This window comes from Apis dorsata, unplaced genomic scaffold (genome assembly GCF_000469605.1).
Source record: "Apis dorsata unplaced genomic scaffold, Apis dorsata 1.3 scaffold_85, whole genome shotgun sequence".
In the NCBI taxonomy this organism is placed as follows: Eukaryota; Metazoa; Arthropoda; class Insecta; order Hymenoptera; family Apidae; genus Apis; species Apis dorsata.
This window is the reverse complement of record NW_006263383.1, coordinates 285,718-294,642: the sequence shown is the minus strand read 5'-3', so window position 1 is coordinate 294,642 and position 8,925 is coordinate 285,718.

Here is an 8,925-nt window from a genome sequence, read left to right as displayed (position 1 = left end):
TAAAATATGATATAAATAGTTACTGTAAATAAAGATAGATAATTTTATTATGACTTATAATTTTATATAGTTTTATAATTAAGTTGATTATAATTTGAAAAATGAACTTCAACAGACATCTTCGTATACCGCCATATTTGTTTAGTACCTATATTATAATCATTCTTTCAATTTTCTATATCTACTTTTCTACTTCGTTCGAACACCCTGTATACGCATGCGCATGTGCGCGCACAACCATGATGTGCCGCTTACATTAAATAAATTACAGTGGCCGCGGACCGGTAACACGGGAACGCTGTTACCTGGTCTCTCCTGGTCGCACATGCGAGCAGAATCGCGCGGCAAAGCGCAAAACACAGGCAAAGTTTCTTGCTACTACCAAGCCAGAGGAAGTTCCTCTAATGGTTTCTTCCCATGACCGTGCTCCACCTTCTCATCTATCTACGGAATGATTTTCCTGTCGCCGGAAAAATTATTACTCAAACGCGGTGCGAATTACCGTGCCTTTCGCATTGTTCAGGTTAGATCTCTCGTCTTGTTTCCGACTCGTCGCTCTTCCTTTCCTTTCATACCAAACTAGGGATACCGTATAGTATGAGTTACACAAATGCACGTTTACTCACGTCACGTTTCGATGAGACTGATTTTCCGGAATTCTACAGATTTTCTGCATTAATCGTAAAACTGTCTAAATATATATTAGATTATAACATTCAGAATGGAATAATAAAATTCTTAATGAAACCCGATTGATAAAAAAATTTTGTCTATCAAGATATTAGAATATTTAATTGATTGTTATAATTATTTTTTTATTTTATATTTGTGAAAAAAACACTCAATTTTGATAATGAAACATAATTCATCATAATAAAATGATTTAAAAAAAGTAAAAAAATTCTAAGTTTTTTAATATTTAGAATATCTATGCACCATGATTCGTATAAAATTTCTTAAAATTATTTATTCATTTTTTAAAACAAAAAAGATTTTATATTTTTACTTTTTTCTATATTTCATATTAAAATGCATATTTTAGAAATCTTATAGAGGAATCTCGTTATATGTTTTTATACGTATAAAACAAAATTATTATTCATTCGCTTAATGCAAATAAAGTGACACGTTTGGGTACAACTGAACTATCCAAGCATCGCAGAACAGAGATTCATTTGCAGATCTATGCGAATGATTTCTGCCTTTCGAACGCGCCACGGGAAAGTATCAAGTTCCAGAAATTTACACGCGTGCCTGCCGCGCGTATATACCTCCATAAGAGAGAAAAAGAAAAGAACTTTGAAGAAACGAAGCGAGAATCGGCGAGTTCTCTCGATTCGTGCACATATGTATGTTGAATCCTGTGGCCCTTCATCTCCCGCTTCAGCTGGTTTTCCTCGATCTTTCTCTCGCCTTGATCTTTCTCTCCTTCTCTTTCTCTTTCTTTTCGTTTTTTCTCTTTCTTGAGTTCTTGAGGTCAGAACCGTGATCACGCCTCACCTTCCTTCCCGTTCTTCGGCGTCGTGCATTCATTGGCCTCGCCTCCACACATCTCGAGGTTACGGCGTTCCCCTGCGAAGTTCCACGATGGTTTCGACCTTCTCCGATATAACGCTACAGTTCTCACTATGCTAACCATCGCCATTTCTGAGGAATAGCTTGATAATTTTCAGAATTCATTAAAATTAATATTGATACTTTCGATATATAATTTTTTATAAAATATACTTATATAACATAGTATATATAATTGTGATCATTATATATAGTAATATATTAATATTTGATAATATTATTTATTTAATACTCATCTAATATTATTTTGATGATTATATTTCTATTTATAGATATATATAAAGGCATAAATAAATGTGAGAAAAATGATATGCTATATTTGCTGCAAAATCTCGTTTATCAAAAAAGAAGCAAAGAGAAGAAGCGCATTGAACGTCGAATAACCAGACGATCCGAAGTGGAACGGCTACGGAAAATTACATTGTTACGAGGGCTGGTTCTTAGTTGCGCGCACGCTCGAGTGAACGCAACACATCCACCATTAAGAGGTCTCGACGGAAGAGGCCCTTAATTGGTCAAGCTGGCACGCTACTGCGGGAAGTATACGGGATCTAAAGACGTGTCTTCGTTGTGCTTCGTGTTACGAGGTGCACGCACGCGCTCTTCTGTCATAGTTACACCTGAAATACGCACGCGCAATCGAACGTTTATGAAGAAAAGCTTTCTTCTAAATTGATTCCTAGAAAAAATTTTCATCATAATTTCGATTAGGCAGTCAATTAATTTCGATTTTGACATAGTGAAAGTTTAAAACGAATATATAATCTTGTCATCTTAAATCAAGTATGATTTATATGATATCCTAATATCGTTATTAGCCTGCTTATTTTAAATTTATTTTAAATTATTTCTTTCTAACCTAGTACCATTTTTTAAAATTTTGATTTTCAATATAGCAAATCTATTAATCAACTAGCTTTTCAATTTATATCTTAACTATATAAAAACCATTTTTCCTGTCTAATTTATCATTCATTCGTAAATTGATTGAGCGTTAACATATAACAATTTGTGACACAAATATGAACTGTCGTAGCATTTCGACGATATTGAACCCCATCATATTTATCTCGAGTTTAATAAACAATTTTTGCTTTCTGAGTTTAATAAATAATAGAACAAAGATCGAAATAAAATTTTTCATGCGAATTCTTTATATTTATATTTATAAAGCATAAAATAGAGAGAAGAGAAATGTGAAATATTATTTTGATTTTTAATAGAAAGATTTAATAGATATAAAAATAGATTTAATAAAAACATCAAACGAATAAATTTAAAAAATTTTATATGAAAATATGCTATATAAGTATTGTAAAATTAATATTAAATAAAAATTTGTTACTATTTTTAAAAATGAAATATGAAATAAATATTTTTACAACAAAATCAGACAAATAGAAATTCGAGAGAAATTCGAAATATATTGACAGTAAATGTAATCATTATGTTTGTTATTTATTTCAACTAATAAAGAAATTGCAAGTCAGCATATGCAATTATTTTCACGAATTATAATAAATGATAATTAATATTCAAACCGTCGTATATCTCGATAAATATATATTATTATTATAAATATATGTACATTTTTGATGCAAAAAAGTCATATACTCATAATAAACTAATAATATGAGAAATCGTTAAAAGTAATAAATATTGTATAAGTCATATTTTCAGTATAAATTTCATAAATTTCACTATTGCCAGAGAGAATATGAAATTTCCTATAAATTAATAATTTTGCAAAATAATTTCTATAAATATATATATATAAAAAATATATTAGAGTAACGTTTAATTGCACAATGAAAGCAAAAAATGATTTTTTGTACCTTATATCTAGTCAATGCTATCGTATAGATCATGATCATTATCATCGGCACGCTCATGTTCTACGTATCAGTCCGCTGCTAAAATCCAATTCCAATCATTAGTCACGGAAGGCAATTCATGACTATACGAGTTTTCACAGCGACACGTTTCGATGTCTATTTCCTCTACTTGTTCTCTTCTTTCTCTCTCAAGTTCAGTGCCACTGTCCTCGAGAGAGTTCCGGTCGTTGCTCACACGCGTCCCTTTCATTCTGACGAGCCGTCGCAACATGTACCGTGATTCGTGTTACGTAATCATCGGAACGTGAATTTTTTTTCTCTACTTGTCGCCCCCTTTCTTTAACTACCTGAACTATAGTATGTCGATATTAATCACATTTTGCTTTAATAGTACACGCACATTCTTTTTTTTAAATTTTTTTAAATCGAGTTTGTAGATTTTTTAACATATCGCATCAAAGAATAACATTTCTTTTATTTCACACTTATTATTTCTAATTCTCGATAAGTAAATTGCAAATGCAATAACACTAGCGAATATGAGAATATCTTTCGTTATGCGACATTATCCCAATTAGAAATAGTAATGATACATCGATATTTCAATAATTTCGATATATCGATAGAAAATATCAATGTTTTTTGCCATTGATATTTGGAGATCGATATATCGAAATTGATAATTTGATGGAATATACAACTTCACGATATTTTTCTTTCATTACAAAATATATAACTTATAATAATAATATAATAATATAATAATAATATAATAAAATAATAATAATATAATAATTGTCGCCGTGATTCGATCGAAGACCTCCGCCATTGTTTCTCACGCTTCAAGGGATTCTCAGTGCATCGTCCAAAATGCCCTTTAACCTCTCACATGTGTATACCTTGCACGCAACTCCTCGATGAATTGCATTGCGTCGTAGTTGAGACTTTATCGTCGTTTTCGATACTCGCGTCGGATCACTTTAATTTTATACTACTGCCGAGTTGTGCGATATCGCAATATTACTGGGTTAAATAAAGATAACATCATAATATATGATATCATGGTTAGGGTATACTTTTATCATGTTAAAACAATAACAACTATGTGGTAATTCACCATTTCCTGTTAATAATGAAGTATAAAATTTCAAACAGTAGTGTTTACATTAAAACATGCACAATTCGAGACATATTGCGAACATATTTATATTTCGGTTGAACTTCGTTTTAATCACTATTTTTCTAATGTTTATTGTATAGTATTTATTAATATTATTGGATGAATAGAGACAAATGATGTAATGGTTTTGAATTTAAGAATTTTAATTCAAAAAAATTATCTAACCTCATTTTATTGATATACATATGTCATCTCTATTCATTAAATATAAAATCATAAAATAATAAAAATAATATGATAAAATATAATAAAAGTATAATCATTTTCATTAATGATGCCATCAAATCGATTTTTTAATTTCTATTAATAAAAGAAGCCATTAATATTAAAATATTAAAATAATTTATTTTTAAATTCATCATTGTGAAAATGATTTATTTTTTATTCAATCTTTTGAAAAATATAATAATTTAATAAGTTAATAATCTAATGATTTTAAAAAGAAATAAATAAAAAAAAATATATTTGAAAAATTATTTATGAAAATAATATTTTTATCGTTTGCTATCGTTTAGAAAAACTTTCACATTTAAATTATGTACAGTTATATGTTTTGTTTATAATGACAAAAGAAATCATATTTGAATAAGTAACAGTGAATCTATAATTATATTATCTATAATTATATATTATCTATAAAAATATTAAAATATGAATCTATAATTATATTAATAAACGAAATTCTAATTTTTTTTATATTTCCAATTTTTCTTCAGAAATAATTTCTATTACCATGTATCTATTACTATGTAGAACATAAAAAAATCACAAGCAATAAAATTTTTTATTCATTTTGTGTAAAATATAAATAACATATTTGTCAATTTAATCAATACTAAGAATGAAATACAATTTATAATAAATAGAATTTTAATATATAATTAAATAAAATTTTCAATTTTATAGAAAAAAAATATTACTAAAGGAAGACTATAATGAGGGAACGTACTGCAGTTTTACCTTAATACAATATAATACAATACAATAATGTTTAATGTGTCGACTAACACTTACCATTTGGTAAATGGTCGAAACGACTTTAAGTCGACTGTTTCTTAATCCCTGTAAAATTTATTGGCACGTTTAATCCTCTTCCTGCTCATGGATAGGCATCGTGTTGAGCTGACGCGGTTTAACATTGGACAAAAGCCGGTTCGGTTGGTCATTCGAACTATTGTTCATGCGAGTAGATCCACTCGTTGCAATGAGTCTCGAAACTAGGGAAACTGTGGAAACGCCCCCTGTCAGTAACAATTGGGTCGATGACGTTTATAACCTTCCAGAAAATTCCGTGGACCTTAGTCTGAGCTTCAGGTATATACCGATATGCTATGTACATTTCTACTTCATCATCGATGTAACAAGTACGCGAACTTTTACCTGCCAAATATTTTCAGTTTCACAGTGAACGTCGTCGAGTTAACATTCCTGCGATCGTGCGCTCACGTTAAACGGTTAAACGATTTTCGCGCGAAGAAGAAAACCTTCATAAAGGTATGTTTCTTCATACTTTATATTTGCATATTTGTGATTCACCGTGTATTAGATTATTAATAATATATAAAATGATGGAATTCTTATAAAATTTTTAATATTTATAGATTTATCGGAAATAGTATTTGTCACTGTTTGATTTTAATGAATTTGCATATTTACTGAAAAGTAAGGTTAAGATTGTTACAAGTGAAATATTTTATATCTTACATATTAGAATATATTAATATACATATTATACATATATTATACTATATTAATATAATATATCTATCAATTTTTTATTTTTTCTTATATTGATTTTTTATTTTTTCTATATATTGCTATATTTTAAATATACTTATTAATTTCATTAGTCTTCTATCACATTTACAATTAAAAATATTAAACAGTGAATATATAATGTGAATATTAATAAATAATAAATGTAAAATAATTATTAAAAATTTATAATTGTTTTTAAAACACATTTATTATTTTTTATTAATTTATTATTTTATTATTTTTTATTAAAAATTGGATGATTTTCCAATGATTTTTCGCGAACATAATTTGAGTAAAAAATTATTAATTCTAAATGATCCATGAACTAAAAATAATGAATATAATATATGAAAACATATCATATGAAATATGATAGAAAAATTTAAATTATAATATATTAAATTATAATAAATATAAAAATAATATAATAGAAAATTTAAAAAATTTTTTATAATAAAAAATAATTATATAAAGAAATAATACTTCAAATAATAAAATAAATAAGCAATTTTTAATTTTAATATTATTATAATAGTGTATTCAATCTATAAATTTTCAATATTTAAAAATCGAAAAATAGAATAGTCGAAAAAAATATAATTTTGCTTGTTACATTCTAATTAAATAGAAAGTAAATATTTTATTTACACTAAATTCGAGTGTAATAATTGTGATTTAGAAATTAAACGAATAATATTTTAAAATATTTGCTTATAAAAATATTTCAGTTTTTTAATCTTCAATTTTCCTTAACTCTTTATTTAACATTACCACAATGCAATCTCATTTCTCATTGCGTTTCGAGTATTGAGTTTTCCTGGGAATACGTAACAGTTCTTTCATACCTGTTTACTGGCGTGGTCGGTCACCGTGCTGCTGTGCAATGATCTCCCCACCATTTTCTTTTAGCTACCGCGGACGATCGCGGTGTACGGTAGGCAACAAGAGAGTTGCATAAGTGTGTTCTCTCTCGCCTCGATCTCGACCTTGACTTTGACTCTTGATTACGAGCACGATCACGACCAAGTAACGACGCCAGTCAACGACGAACGGTTTCGCAAGCCGTGTATAGTTGCTCGAGACCTAGCTTTGCTTGCTATTACATGGTTCTGCGGTATTCTTTCTCTGTTCTGTTCTATCTCTCTCTTTTTCTCTCTTTCTGATGTCTTAAACAGAACATGGAATCGGCTTAAATGAATCTTGTTTAAACTAGTAACCAGGATACGTAGTTCAGAAAAATTTGAAAAAAGTTAATACAAATATTGAAAAACTGAAATATTTTTATAAATATTGTTTGAAAATATTATTTCGTTTAATTTTAAATCATTAAATATATATACATATATATACATATTGAATTCAATGTAAATCAAATATTTTTTTTCCTTTTGATGGAAAAAATAAGCATTAAAAATGATCATATTTTATTTCTCATTTTTTATTTCTTATTATTCTAAACTTAGAATGTTATTCTAAACTTAGAAACTTTTTATTCTTAAATATTAATATTTGTTAAATTTAATAATTGGACTATTAAATCAAAATAAACATGATTTTTTATTTTATACTTATAAAAAAATACCTTTAAAAAAATTACAGTTTATTAAAATTAAAGTATAGTTATGCATATTTACTAATATGATTCTGGCCAATATCGATTGATTAGATCCTTGTAAATTTATTAGAGAAATGTGTGAATTCATAAAAAATGGTCCAACAAAAAGAGAGAGCTTACTTTCTCCTCTTGAAACATTTTCTCTCTCTCTCGATTTGTTAACTCTCGATTCTTTTTTCAAAATGGTTTTCTTTATTTTTTTTCACTTTTTTTTTTAATGATTACTTATTCAATTGATCATATATTATAAAATTTATTATAAATGTCTTAAACAATACATATTTTTTATTTAAATAAATATTTATAAATAAAATTAATGATACTTGTGAAATTTTTCAATACTGGTTTTTAATATGTAGCTAAATAGTTTATATGTAAATAATTGTATATTGTATGTATATATATATAATTGTATATTATATGTAAATAATTGTTATATGTAAATAATTGTAATTTTGTGACGTTTGAAAGATTAACAATTATTCTCTATGTCTATTAATAGTATTCAAAACAGTATGATGCAATATAACATAAAATGTATAAATGAATATAAAGTATAAAATGATGTAAAGTATAAAAATTTAGAATCATTAGAATCTGTTCTATAGAATTCAAAAAAAATTAAATTAAAATTCTAATAATTTAGAAAATTATTTCTTGCAAAAGTGATTAAAATTATTATTAATATAAATATATTAATCTTGAGTTAATAAAAAAATTAATAGATTTTATATATCACTATATATAATTACTATATAAATAATAATTTTAAATTTTTAATCAATATCTAATATATATATGTTTTTAAAAAAAAAAATGCAATTATGGATATCAAGAGTAAAAATAATATGACTATGCATAATATCTTATTCATCTTATTCATCTGGTTTTATATTTATTTATAAGTAAGACATTATCTGATCTTTTATTATATAAATGAATAGAGTTCAAACTTATACGAA